The 14773-nt window shown below is 37.2% G+C and overlaps 1 long non-coding RNA gene across 1 annotated transcript; it reads right to left on the bottom strand.

The window, feature by feature from the left end:
- Window positions 1–3169: 3169 nt before the first annotated feature.
- LOC113948956 lies at window positions 3170–14119 on the bottom strand. Its single transcript, XR_003528277.1, has 3 exons — window positions 14095–14119; window positions 13331–13357; window positions 3170–3475 (listed from the first exon to the last, which is right to left on the bottom strand). It is a non-coding gene; the product is annotated as an uncharacterized LOC113948956 (long non-coding RNA).
- Window positions 14120–14773: the final 654 nt, after the last annotated feature.

Below are 14773 nucleotides of genomic sequence, written 5' to 3'. Positions count from 1 at the left end.
CTAGTCTGTGTTACACTTGATTTTGAGTTCAAAGATTTTGAAACTAGGATAAGGGGTATATTTGGACACATCCCTAATTGCCCATGGTTTTGGTTATTTAAGGATTATAAATTTAACACAAGAATCAGAGTGCGGCTTTGCTCCCATTTGCCTAAATCTGCCCACCTTCTTTTTCTCTATTGTGTTATCAGTATCCAAGGAGACACACGGGAGCTGATATACAGCTGTTATTCCTAAGTCACATTCCTATGTCAAAGGTAATAAACTTGTGTATGTATAAATATTAGTATACCCTTCACACAGTTTATTTTTTACACTTGAGATTTCATCTACAGTAAACTCAGAGGAGCAAAACATTGTTACCGAAGTTGCAGTTTCAGGATACAGTAGCTATGGGGCAATGCCATAGCTAAAAAGTTTGGATCCTCTGCTCCCAGCCTTCCTGCTCAGCCTTCATTCCAGAGCAGAGGCCCCATCCTTTGCACTGACTAACTGCTCTCAGAGTTACAGTGTGCACTGAGATTCTGAAATGGGCTGAGTTAAAGAGAAGCTTTGATTAAGTATGGTTCAGAGCCCAGTCTATCAAACAATTGTTCTGGTATGTTTGGCAATTGTTCATGTAGCCTGGCATTGCAGCACTGGGAAGAAGAAGGAGAACGACTGGGAGGAGGAGCAGAAGGAAGAAGGTGGGGAAGGAAGAGGAGACAGCTAGAGCCTAAAGGATGAAAGTGTCTTGGAAAACAGTAGTATAACAAGTTTGCAATCTTTTTTTACCTGCAACACTGGTTATCCTCCTGTTCTCATTTTTTAACAAAAGTGATGAGTGCTCTAACATCTTTCTGGGGTTTTCATGTGAAGTGTTTTCCCTGGTTCAGTTTGTGGCAATGACTCACATTCCTGAGCTCTTCCTTCATGCTCTTTACCCTTCTCATACGCAGACATAACTTGTCTGACTGGTAAAGATTTGATGTGGATCAATATTCATACTGGGATCTGGGAACAAGACAGATAATTTTTTCTCCCAATTTCCTGTTTAATTTCATAAGGTGACAGTTCCAGTTAGTCTCAAAAGGCATAACATAAGCTTTGTATAAAGGCTTTGTGGTTCTGACATTAATGCTGTATTTTCTGCATAGTGAAAAATGTTGCCTTAATCAGGGGTAAAATACTGATCAAAAAGCTTCAAACTACGTTAGTTAAGAAAAATGTGACTTTTCCCTTTTAAAGAATTTGGGGTTTTGGTTTTTGGGTTTTTTTTGTTTTTTTTTTTTTTTTGATGCTGAACATCACAATCTAAGCAAACAGTACCTGGATTCTTAGCTCACAAAGTATTTATTTTCAGTTTTGAAGATGGTATTCTGTTTTAAAGTAGCTTTTCACATAAGTGATCTGTCATCACTTTCAAGCAAGGACTGAAGGTACAGATCAGGTTTGGACATGTAGCTTTATACAAGGTTTCACAAAGATCCTGATAGCATGAAATATTCAGGAAAGAATGTTTTTACTTTCACTCAATACTTAAGTCTATTTAGCCATGTCAGGGATTTGGCTAGTGGTCTGAGCTGTGTTATCAGTCCTATAGGCCATCTACTTTCATACACACGAGAAACTATGCAGGTGCAAGAGAGTACCCAGACTTGGCCTTCACATCTGCCTTAAACAGTTTTCATCTTATCTCAATGATAAGGAATTTTGCTGATAAAATGATCAGGTAGAACCAACTTGACCAGATATTAAGCAATTGCTGCAGATATACTAATCTTTATTACTTCATTGTGAAGTGACTAAGATTTTGAAAGAGATCCTGGTGACATAAAAATGAAGCGGAAAATAAATTCAATTAAAAAATATGGAAGACATAAATTCTTGTGTGTGTGAAAGCATGAGAGAGCTAAGGAAGTATTTTCATTACATTTGTTATTCAACAAGGACGTACATCTGTTTCCAGTTTGCACTGATTATTGACACATCTGGCTATTTGGCCTTAGGAACTACGAGTTGCTGTTGTGGCATTATTCTCTGAATCAACTTTTTAGACCACCCGGAAAATAATATAGCAAGTGCTGTGAGAAGATTGTGTTATTTGTAATAAGATTACCTTTTGGCATCTAAATGTATTGTACAAATGGGATTCTGTCATCTTCTGTTTTATAAATTACAGTTTTGCATTTTTTACACCTGTGGGGAAAATAAGGCTGTAGCCAAAGGGCTTACTATTTGACAAAGATAAATCAGGATGACCAGATAGAGTCTCAAATAGATGCCAGATACAGTAGTAACTACTTGCCTTACACAGAAAAATACCTTTTTTCAATAGAAACAAAATACAGCTAAAGTCACAAAACGGAGAAAGATGTTTCTTTAACCTATGGTGAGATGCACTTTTTCTGATTGATATCCCACTGTTGGGAGTGAATACTGTCCAACTAGTTGACACTTCAGACGTTTTTCTCTGTAACAAACAGTTAAATTTTATCCATTAGCGGTTTGAGAGTAGCAATCCAGTCCAAGAGTGTGAAAGATATATTGTAAAGTATATGATGAAAACTTTGAAAAACCAAAAGATAAGATCATAGGATAGAACAGACCACCTAGATTACTAAAACCAGTCCTTTCCAATCACATGCAAAAAATAGGATAGTCCTGAAGTATTCATGGAACATATATTCCAAACACCCCCTCAAACCACAGGCCAAAAAACACTTCTAATACTCTGTCATAGATTTAAGACAGAACAGTAGAAGACCAACAGCCACAGCTTTAATGTGCCATAGGAAGGAACATGATGAAATGTTAATTTGTTTTATTACAAATATTTTTTAACTGTGGTAATTAGTTGTTTTTTAAATGATAGTCTAGGTAATCTATATGGCCGTATGAAGACACAATGCAGCTTCACTTGCTGTGTTGAATTACATGTGGAATTAATTTGACCTTCTGCATAAAAATAACACAAGCCTTATAGATGCATAGAATAAAGAAATAATTTGCTGCTCTTTTATGAATTGCAAGTTTGTAAATGTCCTTGTGTGCTTTCTCTGAGAAAGTTTAGAGATCCTCAACAGTTATTTCCATTCCTTCGGGTCAAGGCTGCAGTTTTTAATGTGCATTATTGAATTTTTAATTCCTTTAATAGCTAAAGAATATAAAGGACAGAGGGCAAGGCAGCAAAATCACTGGGAGGCAAGAGCAGAGAATGAATACTGTATTCTTTGCAGTGCTATACTATACTCTGCTATTCTCTTTAGGCTTGCCCTTTGTCCTCTTCAACATTGTGTCCCTGTGAGTGGTCTGATTTCTCTTGTTTTCTCCTTAGGAGAAGAATCTGAGGACAGCCTTTGTGGTAGGGAATTGACACCTCCTGCCAGGCATACTGCCATACGGATTGTCAACCATTCTTCTGCCTTGCCACATCTTCTGTTCACCTTCATGGCAATGATGATGATGTCTTTATCTGTCAGGCCAACCTAAGGGTCTGCAATTGGAGAGAACATCCCTGGCTAGGAAAGGACTGCACTAGTGCACAGTTTCCCAGCAATTAAACAGATGCAAGAATGACTGAGGCAAAACAAATATGTAAAAATAGAAACTACTCCGGGTGACTTTCTTTTTCATGTGCATTTAGTGGACTTAGGACTTCAGCAAGACCTTTGAAAAGTGATTTAGAGCTAGTTTGATAATGCCTGTTTTGAACTTTATCTTTGCAGTGCCTACAAAATTTCTGCCCAGTGCTCAGGGAATAAGTCAAAGCACCTAAATTAGGTGTTCGGGCAGCTTAGTCAGACAAGTAAGAAAGGCATCTTGAGAGGATGATTCAGTGTCCCACATGCTGAGTGATAACTTGCCCAGATCTCTGAGACCTCACAGTTAGGGCACTCTGCAGGGAGCAGGGAGATGCCTGATTCCCCTCCCAGAGATGTTTATGCAGTTTGCATGCGTGAGATTTAGAAAAAAAGTAGAGACTAAGGTCAGGACCTGAACCAGGTCTCCCCTCTCCCAGCTGAGCGACCTACCCAAGAGGTTCCTGAATTATTTGTTCTTCTCCTTCCAGCAGTAAGAAAATGATCTGTCTTAAATCTGGACCTTGCTCAAAAGAACAAAGCTTATACAGGAGGAAAGTACAGTGCATAGCTGGTCTACAGCATGAAGTTTAGGGTACAGCTCAAGCTAAAAAGACTCAGGTATCTAAACTTCCTGCATCCCTCATGAGTGTTTAAACCATAAACTGTTATGCAGAAGGCAGGTTGGATTTAGAAAAGCAGGCTGGGCTTTTGTGAATACCTAATGTCAGATTGTGTGCAACAGCCTGAAACCGACGTAATTAGGCGTGCATCTCTGCAAACCCTGGGACTAAGCTCTGGAGAAGGGATAGGTCGATGCTGTCTTCTGCTGGCTAGATCCCAGCCATTTTCTTGTTAGGAGAGCTCATTCATGCAGTGCAAACACCTCCTTTTATCCAATGATTTCATTAATCAACTCAGAAGTCAAACAGACTTCTCTAAAACCCTTGGGTATGGTTCTTTTTAAACTGAGAGTGTGTCTGAACACCTTCAAGTCTCAGAGTTACCATTCATGAGACTCAAATGTTGTATTGAGTAGCTGTCAAGCTACTCAGCTACTTTAGAACAATTTTCCTTTACATACAGTCCCTCAAAGACCACATGTGCCTTATTGTGTAGCAAGAGGAGATTGACTTACTTCTTTGGGGGCTATTTTGATGTCAGTATCCTGGGTGCTGCCAGGATACTTGTTCTTTGGCTAACAAAGAATGCCTGAGAAGTTAACATTTTCAATCAGATGTCAAAGGTTTGAAGTAGTTTTAACATATATGAGGGCAAAGCTATCCTATTGGGATTGTATGCCAAAATTGCTTTAGTCAGGATGCAATAAACTGTTGGGAACAAAGTGCTGTAAAAACCTTTAAACAGAAATTTGGAACTTTATGCAGTTCTTGGAAATAGGATCCATCTCTTTTCCTCTGAATTCAGCTCCTGCAGCACTTTGTTAACCATCTGGTATCATCCAGGAAAGGAAAAATGTAAATTACATCTGTCCTTTGAATAGTATGGGGGAGAAGGGGGGGCGAATTATATTCATATATGAAAAAGAACAGACTCATTTCAACTGTGGTGAAAGCTTTGTGCTTCTCAAACTGTTACTGGTATACACACAGCAAAAATTCTGTTTGAATTATTCTTATATGCAATTTCCATGTGCTCCACTGATTTATGTGCACACAAGCAACCTTGCAGTCTCTCTCACTTAAAAAGACCATCCTGGATCAAACTATTTGAAATGTGAGGTCATTCACTTGTGGTTGTGTAACTTCTAATGTTCATGATTCAGTGTACAATTTTATACTCCCTCCTGGGGGGTCTTGTAGCTTCCGTGCCAGCAATAGCCTTGGACTTAAATGTAAAAAATTAATGGTGTAAGATACTTGTTCATTGATGATGAATAGGTTCACTGTGTATGGAAAAAGGGTGAGATTTATATTATAATGAACTGTAGAGAATTCAGTATGTGATGGGAATCTAGGGGTTTGGTGAATAAAAAAGGAAATCCAATAATGTATTTCCTTTTATCCAGTATGTATTCACAGTTTCTGCCCCTTCATTTTGCCTAAGAATTGTCATTTAGAATGTTGAATACCACATCACTTCTGTTTTAATTTTTCATTAGTTTTGCCTGGAATTTCAATGCCTTATTACCAACATTTGGTTTACTCCAGAAAGATTTTTTTTTCATGGTAGCACAAGAATAGATCTCTAGAAGAATTTTCATTGTAGTCTCAATTTTTTTTTAATATCATCTTTAGAGTCATTCTGGTATGTGAGACAGCTCTTCTCCAACATCCAACCCTGACTCAGATGTTGTGCTCCAAGGGACACAGGATCTGTCCATGATCTCCCTCAATCTATCTAAATCAGTGATTTGTACTGATAGGATTCAGATACGGAGCAAGAAGAAAAGTGGGAGACTACTAGCACTACTAGTAGATGGGAAAGTAAATGACCAAGAAAGCAAGGCATCTTAAATGCTGCTGGGGTCACTGGAATGGTGGTAGGTTTCCACCTACCTCAGCAATACTGGCTGAGCAAAGAGCATTTAAAGGGATCAGAGGGGCTGACACATATGATGAACATATCTCGTGCAGGGAGGTGGAATGAGTGGGAAGATACAGCATGCACTGTAGGGGTGGAGGGTAGTAAATCTCTACTTTCGTAATCACATGTGACTATGCACTGAGGGTGGGATTCATTTGACAAAAAGTAGATGCTTTCATCTGAGCTGCTCACACTCTGTGCCTTTCCTAGGCAGTGGAGAGAGGTAAGCATGTTTTAAAACACTGCTTTGTAGTTTTGCTGCTTTATTGGTTAAGAAAGAAGAGTTAGTTTTCCACATAATGCAAAGCTTTTGTCTAAACCCTAAAGAAAGGATTTATTACTACTTTGGCAGGGAGCTGTAGTGGAAACTCTCCCGCTTCAGTTCCCTGGACAATGTCCTCCCCTGAAATATGGTTTGGCTGTTCAGAACAGTGCATTGCAAATTCACACACAGTGATATTGACATCTGGCTTTAGCATATGGGATACAGATAGTCCTTGATTGCTGAACAGCTGTGCTGCTTTGAAAAGAAACAATTGCATTTGAAGAATATGGGATATAGAGTAGGCCTTGTCCTATCCCACACATCTTGCTGACATTTCTTTTTCTAAATTACCAGCCTGTTTATTAAATTTCCACAACATAAAACCACCAAAATTCATAAGAGATTGGAGTAGATGGTAATATTGTCAGATATGCCAGCAAACAATCCACTGACAACACATGTTAAGAATCAGTCCATTACAATTAGTCAAGAACAATGCCAGATGATGATGGGGCTGAGTAAGAACAAACAAACACACACAAAGGAGGGGACAAGGGAAGTACTGAAAGTTCAGAAAATGTTCCCATTGATTTTGTATGTAAAAAATCACTTTGGTGAAGAATTTTTGCAACAATCTCAGCAATCTCAGCAACTGTAGTATAGTGAGCTCCTTTACAGAGTAACAAAGAGTACTGCTAGAAGCTGAACAATTGTCAGTTCATCAGGAAATGGTCTTTCATAGCAAAATGAAATGCAGTTATACAGGGAAGGGAAGCAAATCTTTGCAACCCAAATTCATCTGAAGAAAAACTAAGATCTTGGTATATCTCTTTCCAAATTATGCTATGTATAGAATATTACAAATTGAAGTTACTTATTCAAACTTTGCTTTATTTTGCAACCCACTAGTATATATCCCAACATGATTTGGTGATTGCAGGACTGCATATCTCATTAATACACATTTCATATACTTTTCAGCTAGTAAAAATTACTGTAGCTAGACTACCTGTAGACATTTCCCATCAGTCCTATACCTTATGCCATAATTTCTAGGTGCTCGGATTTAAGGGTCGTAGATGTAATTCTGAACATCAAGCCTGCCAAATGTATGAGAGTTTCACAAGTAAATTTTGTATCAGAGCCATGATATCTGTATGAAAGATAGTGTGTCTTTAAAAATAGGTGCTTAGTGCAGATTTAAAGACTTGAGGACCTGAATTAATCCCACCTAACTGAGGTGTCTGTAAGTAGCAGTCACTTGAGGTTTTCTCAGTATTGAGTGAAATGACAATAGGAAGTGTTGCGGTGAATTGAACCGGATTTAACTTTTGAGGGTGCCTTCTGCATATTCAGGAAACTGTTAACCTCCTCTGTGTAAGTTATATGCTTGAAACCTGAATGGGACAAATCTAGGACTAAATGACTCAAAGTTATTTTAGATAAAGTTCTAGCAAAAATAAAATGAAATGTTTTGGAATAATGATATTGGCTATACAAAAGAACCTCCTGGCAGCACAACCCTGTGACTCATCAGAATAACTAAAACTGGCTTGCAATACTGGAAAGTGAGAGACTGTTGAACTAGATGAATAACAGTGACTTTTTTTCAAAGGAAAAAAAAAGAATGCTATTTATTCAATTCAGAGTAACGTGAAAGAGCATATTTGTACTGTTCTAGCAGGTCAGTTCATGAAACAGATCTCTTCAAAACATTTATTTGTAATAGAAAAAACTAATGTGACAAAGAACTATGATACCAAGCAACCAACCAAACCAAAGATGTATTTTCAAAGTCTTTTAGATATGTTTTCAAAGTCTTTTATCTTCTTACATATTTACTTCCCAGAAGATAACCATTCTCTCTTACCTCTGCCAAGTTCATGCAAGTCATATTCTTTTATTTCATCTTTATTTGTTATTAAATTTTCATAAATTTTTCCTTTTGTTTTCTGTATCCTTTTAGAAGCTTCTTATTGTACACTTTAAATGTATGGGACACATCCTTTCCAAGTCTCTCCCTTCTCCAGGCAGAATAGAACAGAAAGTTTGTAGCAAGGAAGCTGAGTGTTTCTTTCATATCATCTTCTGGGAAGAAATGCCATCAGTAGCTCAGCCTCCACATCCGAATTGTCTTTAATTGATTTGGCAGTTGACCTCCCAGGAATGTCAACCCTTATCATTGCAGAATCTGTGGTACAGATAATTTTAAAATGTGCCATGCATTCTTCCAAATTCAGTACTGCATTTTGGTACAGTAAGCAGCTGTGATCCAAAATGCATTACAGTTTTTTTACAGTTTGCAATATAGAATATAGGAATATAGAAGCAGAAAGTGGGGGGGAGGAGGGGGGGAAGGGAGGAAGGAATACAATATTCCAATATCCTCCAGCCCAGACTGCACTTTTTAAAGCATTGGCATACTTTTTACTTAAAATCTTAACACTTCCCTACCAGTCTTTGTAATTCATGGCTGTGTTGCTCTGTTGTCTGTTTTAACACTTGGTGGCCCATATTAAGATGCTTTGAGAACGTACCATGACCTCTCACTTTACTGAAACATCACAGAGTGTACAAAGGTCAAAGCAAGAGCTTGGCTATAACTTCCATATTTAACTGCTTCACATATCTTGGCACACATACCCTATTCTCTTTTCCCCACCTCATGCTAGTGGTCAGATCTCTCCTATGAGAGAACAATTCCTTAGTGATAAGAATGAACACTGAAAGAACCATGTACAAATAAGATTAATAAGTAATAATGAGTATTCCTACTAAATATTTAGTAGAGGTGGACTTGAAAAGCTTTTTAAAGTCTAAATCACCACAGGCATTGAAACTGTTTAAGTTTAAGCCAGAGCAGGAATCTCACATTAGGAGTATCATGGGCCTGATCCTGTGAACATGGTCGAAATACAGCAACATGTATAGGCAGGGTATGCTTTTCTACTTCACAATAATAATGAAGCTATTCTGCTAGAAGAGTGTGACAGAGGCTCTCACCTCATACAGGCAGAGGCTGGATCCAGGCCACTCACATACCTATTCTGCCGAGTTCCTTGGTTTCAACTCCCCTTGCCACAACTATTTTATTTGGTATACAGGTATTCTGAAGTGAGGCTTTGTACCTGGATGTTTCATTCCTTAGGTAAATACTCTCATTAGTTACTTAGAAAAACAATTTCTGGTTTTGTCTTAAACAGGCAGTAAGTGACTCTAAATTATAATAATTTCCACAATCTCGCTGTCTTTTGGTTAATGGACTAACTACATGAAATCTATTATGTGTTAAGGAACTACAGAGGAAAACCAGAACCCAGGAACACATCCATCTCTTTATTTACTCAGGTTTGGTTACTTTGGACCTTCTGGGACACTTCAGGCTGTATGAAGGTAAATTCAATGGTCAGTTTTGTAGAGACTGACATTAGGGAGGGGGTGCATGGAAATTCATGTCCAAGCCATCCTGATTTTAAAGGATGGCAGTCACTTACCACCTCACTTCAAATTTTTTATAAATCCTGATCCTTTTTTTTTCACTGGAGTAGGCAACATTTTAGAGGAGATTTAAGGAAGACTTCAGGGATAATTGATCATGGCATTGTCTGTTTTGCAAGGTCAAAGTAGAAGTTATTAAAAGTAAGAATTTTATTTGAGGATGGCATGTATTTTTAAGTGATAAGCCCATAGGATGTTAAATATGTCCCCCTGGAAATTTAAAAAATGTAAACTATCATTACACTCTTCTGTTCTGCGGTTGCAAATGCTGGTGCCAGAATTGTTTTACACCTGTGGTAACAAAATCCTTCTCCCTCTCCCTTTGCCCTTAGCCAGCCTTCCCAGGTCAGAAATTACAACTGATTTTAAGAAGAGGCATTTTACACTTGATGTATATACACTTGTGTACACACATAAAAAAATCCATACACAGTGGTTGTTACCTGTGGTTGGCTTGGTCTGCAAAGTCCTCCATTTAAGGAATGGACAAGAATCTCCTCCATTAAAAGATGACTTTTTAAAAAACTGAATCAGCAATTCCACTTTAAAAACTGAGGAAAATCTGGGTTTTTAATTTTCAAGTGAGTTATTCCTTCTCTACATAGTTCTTCTGTTTGCATTCTGTATGGTAAAATGTCATTGTCATCAACACAATCACCATATGAGGAATGCTTCTGGCAAATGAAAGTTTCTCATATGTAGGTTTTATTACAATTTTTTAATTGTATAAGATTTCAAAAACCCATTTTAATACTCACTACAGTCGATGGAAAGACAGTTGTTGAAGTCCACTCCTGTGGACTTCAGATCAAGACACAGTGAGGGAAATGGTTGTAATAAAGCCCATTAAGATGAAATTCTTCTTTGGACTTGGCATTTTTAAACTCTCTTCTCTTTGTTTTGTGATCACATAGTTTGTGATCAATAAAAAGACATTTTACTGTCGTACATACTGTAACTGAATCAACAACTTAAGTTGCACTGTAACTAAATCACAACCTTTGGACAAGTTACAAGGAAAATGTATTTGCTTTATTGATTTTTAGTCTTTTCTACACTGATTGATCATTTACTTTATATAAAAGTCTGAAACAAGGGTATGCAAATGTGTAGTTCTTTAGTCTGACTGAATGTCATATACAACAAAATAGTCTTTTGTGATTTCACACAAGAACTTATTTAATTTGTTCATTTGCTGTCACTGTTTGCAAATACTTCAAAACAGGAGTAGTAAGAAAGTGGTTTAGTTAATATTTTTTGTTGAAGAATCAGACAGGGACATGCTCTGATTTTTGTGAATATTTTCTGACAAACATAACCTGTACTGTAGTAGCAGCCAGAAGTCTGAACCAGGCTAGGGCAAAAGGTGTCATAGTTATGTTGCAGACTTCTTGGAAAAAAGGTTCTTGTACTGGTAACAGTGCAGTCTAAATGAGGATAGTTGCATTGAATACATCTTTGTTCTCTTTGTTCTCCACAAAATTATTCTTTATTTTTATTGAGATTAAATATATGATGTTGTTTCTGCTCTATGATTAACTGCAACATTTTTGAAGAGAAAAGAAATCAAGGGGATTTCAAATTAGCTGTGAAAATTCTTACCCTGTAATTCTTTAACAAATATTTGAACCCACTTTTATAAGTAATTTGAATGAAATTATATTATGTGTTTCTTTAGGCACTGTCATCAATCCAAAACAATAACCTTAGGAAAATCTGTAGAATCATATATATTGTTCTTTAACAACAGAGCCTAGCTCCATGGTGAAGAGTGCTGTGCAAGAAAGAGTATTTTACAGAATCACAAAATCATAGAATATTCCAAGTTGTAAGTGACCCACAAGGATCATTGAAGTCCAACTCCTGGCCCTGCACAGGACACCTCCAAGATCACACCATGTGCCTGAGACAAAAGTGAGTCCAAACACTTTTTAAACTCTGTCAGGCTTGGTGCTGTGACCACTTCCCTGGGGAGCCTGTTCCAGTGGTCAACCACTCTCTGTGTGAAGAACTTTTTCCTAATATCCAGCCTAAACCTCCCCTGATTATTTTAGCTCAGGAGCACTCCATACTAGCAGGGCCATGAAGCTTCCAGGCAGAACTGGCTGAAACTCAGCTTGCTCTTACTCAGCAAAGAATCTCTCTGGGCTTTTGTGTGCGTCCATGTAAACATACATACACAAACCAAATGTGGGAAATTGTCTGAAAAAGACTGCTGGTCAGCATGGATTGACGAGTAATAGATTGCTATTCTCAGAAAACCCTTTAATAGGTAGCACTTTTGCAATACCTATAAATAATATGTCATTATTTTTTGATAGCACTTTATGAGCACTGAAATGATAAACAGATGTGCCTTTAAAATCTGGTATAAAATATCATTATGATATTCAGAAGTAAAAAAGACAGGTATTCGTACACAAAAGTCATTCTACATTTCGTTCTTTCCTCCAAACTCAACATTAAGAGATCACACAAATAGCTGATTTAGAGGGGAAGTTAAACTCAGATGGCAAGGTGCATGAAGGGGCTCAGAAATGGTATTTGTTTGAGCTCATAACTATCCCTTCTTCTGTAGGGTAGATAAAGCACTGACAAAAAATGTTAATAGGAAAAAAAAAAAGCACAGGTTACTTCCCAGTCCACTATTATTCTCAGGTGCTTTTTACTCCACTTGATTATGTATTATTTATTCAAATGCATGCTCCTAGAAAAGCACTGACACATTCATTTCATTGTATGTATGCATGTCAAAAGTGTTGCATTTTTAGCACTGAACACAGGGAAGCACATAAGAGGCTTTTAAATACTGAAATAAAGCATTACTCTCATCTTCCCAAGATACTGCTTTGTGAAAATCCTCTTTTACTATTCTTCGCTCTTTTCTTATTATCTGAGAAAAATATTTGTATGTTGTCCCTGCATCAAGAAATTACAGATATCTCCTTCAGAATGCAAGTAACAAGATGACACAATTTCTTTATAAACTATCAGAGGACTGAACATTAATCTCCAGTTAAAAAGAAGACCTGGAATAAAAATTAGGTTTGAATCATTAAACTGGCATTGGAGATTAGGAAAGAAAAGCAGGAAGATATACAGGATATGGAAAATAGGAAAGAAATTGGGCAAGTGCTTTTGTGGCCATTTTGAAGGATAAAATATATGCAGATTGGCAAACATAGTTTTCGTTTAAATTGGAACTTTCTGTGATCTAAAAGTCTCACCTGCCTTCATGTACAGTATTTGAGACTTCTTGTCTTATATAATAAAATTGCAGAACTTTTTATGAAGTCCAAAGGATTCTAATCAATTCTAATTTTCATAGTATAATTATTACAATTATTACTTATTGAATGAACATACTTATATTGTTATGTTAATCTTATTATACGGAGAATTTTTCAAACTATGCAAGCAGTTCAGCCCTCTCTGATTAGTGACTCACATATGAACTTACCCTCTTTCCCTTCAGAATTATTCCAATCTGTAAAGGAAAGAAAAACAAAAGGAGTGGTGAACTATTTTAATTTCAGTCTACATGTTGTTCATGAACTGTTTGTTTAACTCTATTTGTATTGGTTGGGTTGATATCTGTGTCACATGGTAGGTTTTTTTCCTTCATGATCGGAAGCTAAAAATGAATCACAAAACAATCACTAGTGACTAACAGCAATCACTCTCATTTTTATTATCTAGTCACAACAGCAGCTGAGAAACTTTTTAGTCCCAAATATTTTCAGAGTAACCTGGCAATTGCTGGCATTCTCAAAATAGAGAATGTGACTGAGAATGAACTACACTGTCTGTGTCCATTCACACACGCAGACATTCACTGATACATAGATCTATTCACCACAGACCGATTTTTTGCATGATAGATTTCCTGTCTCACCTATTTCACCACCAGTAACTGTCGTGCTGTTTGGTGACACTCTCATATATAGCAAAAGGACGTAAGTTATAGGTCCAAGTCCTGTTTGCACAAGCAAATCCTGCAGGAAAGAATTTGCGTCAATGACAATGCAAAATCCATTGTCCCTCCCTGGGAAGTTGGTCCTGAATTATTTTCTGTTAATTTTCTGTTAATTATCCTTTCCATCTACAGTCACACAGTGAGTATGGTGTGTCTCCAGCAAACATCCCAGCAGAAGCTCATAACAAGAGGCTAAAGATGCCCTGTGCAGGGAAAGAGATCATAACCTGGGTGAAGGAGTGCCCCACCTCTTCTGGCAGTATGAACCCTTTAGGAAGGTGGTTTAAAATCTGATTTCAAGCCATGTAAGCTACATTTTTTTAATATATATTTGTGGCTCTGCCCTCACAAATCTATGATTCATGACAGGAATGCAGCTTGGACCTCTTGCAATGTAAGCAGCTGCAGATACTTCAAATACTTGGGTACATGTGATCCAGCAGCTTGCTATAAATTTGCCCCTAAAAATAAAGTAACAAGTGATTGAACACTGATAGGAATTAAACACGGCACTGAGTGAATGGAATGCACAAGTCCTTACCTCAGAATCTTTTATTAATGGCAATTGCTATAATTAAAACCAAAACAAAAAAAGAAACACCCTAGAATACTATCTTTGAACAAACTTACCGCGAGATTCCTTTAAAGTTTTTTTTTTTATACCATTGGATACTGAAATGAGGTATTTGCTGGTTTGCAATGTCACTGAGCACGATATTTATGTTGTTACATCATCTGAGAGTCAACCGTATTTCTACTTTCCACGAGTTACCGAACTAATTTGGTTTCAAATTTCTTGTAATTTTTTATCATGTGAACAAAGTAGACAAGCAACAACCCTGAGCTTTTGATACTGAAAGGATATTTTGCTGTATGATTTGTCTGGAAGCTGACTGACAGATTGTAGGGTAAGCAGAAAAATTCCTA

This window comes from Corapipo altera, unplaced genomic scaffold (assembly GCF_003945725.1).
Source record: "Corapipo altera isolate COAL_440 unplaced genomic scaffold, ASM394572v1 0, whole genome shotgun sequence".
Taxonomy (NCBI): Eukaryota; Metazoa; Chordata; class Aves; order Passeriformes; family Pipridae; genus Corapipo; species Corapipo altera.
This window is presented reverse-complemented; position numbering and strand designations above follow the sequence as displayed.